This window comes from Penaeus monodon, chromosome 24 (genome assembly GCF_015228065.2).
Source record: "Penaeus monodon isolate SGIC_2016 chromosome 24, NSTDA_Pmon_1, whole genome shotgun sequence".
Lineage (NCBI taxonomy): Eukaryota > Metazoa > Arthropoda > Malacostraca > Decapoda > Penaeidae > Penaeus > Penaeus monodon.
This window is the reverse complement of record NC_051409.1, coordinates 14,982,539-14,982,771: the sequence shown is the minus strand read 5'-3', so window position 1 is coordinate 14,982,771 and position 233 is coordinate 14,982,539. Positions and strand designations below refer to the sequence as shown.

Here is a 233-nt window from a genome sequence, read left to right as displayed (position 1 = left end):
CTTAGGGAATGAAATGGAATTGAGGATTTTCACATCATCTCTGACGTATTATATTTTATACAATTATGTAGATACTAAGCGGATACAGCCACAATCTCCGCCTTTTCCCCAAGCTATTCGACCTTCCCCTACTCCTCCCGTCAACTCCCTGCCATGTTTCCCCCTACCCCGTCCCCACCATCCCATCCCATCCTTGCGTTCCTATCCTGTCCCTACCCTACACCTACAATATT

The 233-nt window shown here is 46.8% G+C and overlaps 1 protein-coding gene across 1 annotated transcript in view; it reads left to right on the top strand.

The window, feature by feature from the left end:
- The window catches only part of LOC119588620 (ankyrin repeat domain-containing protein 65-like), a gene marked incomplete in the record, with an annotated part of 23,463 nt that overhangs the window by 13,641 nt on the left and 9,589 nt on the right, over nt 1–233 (top strand).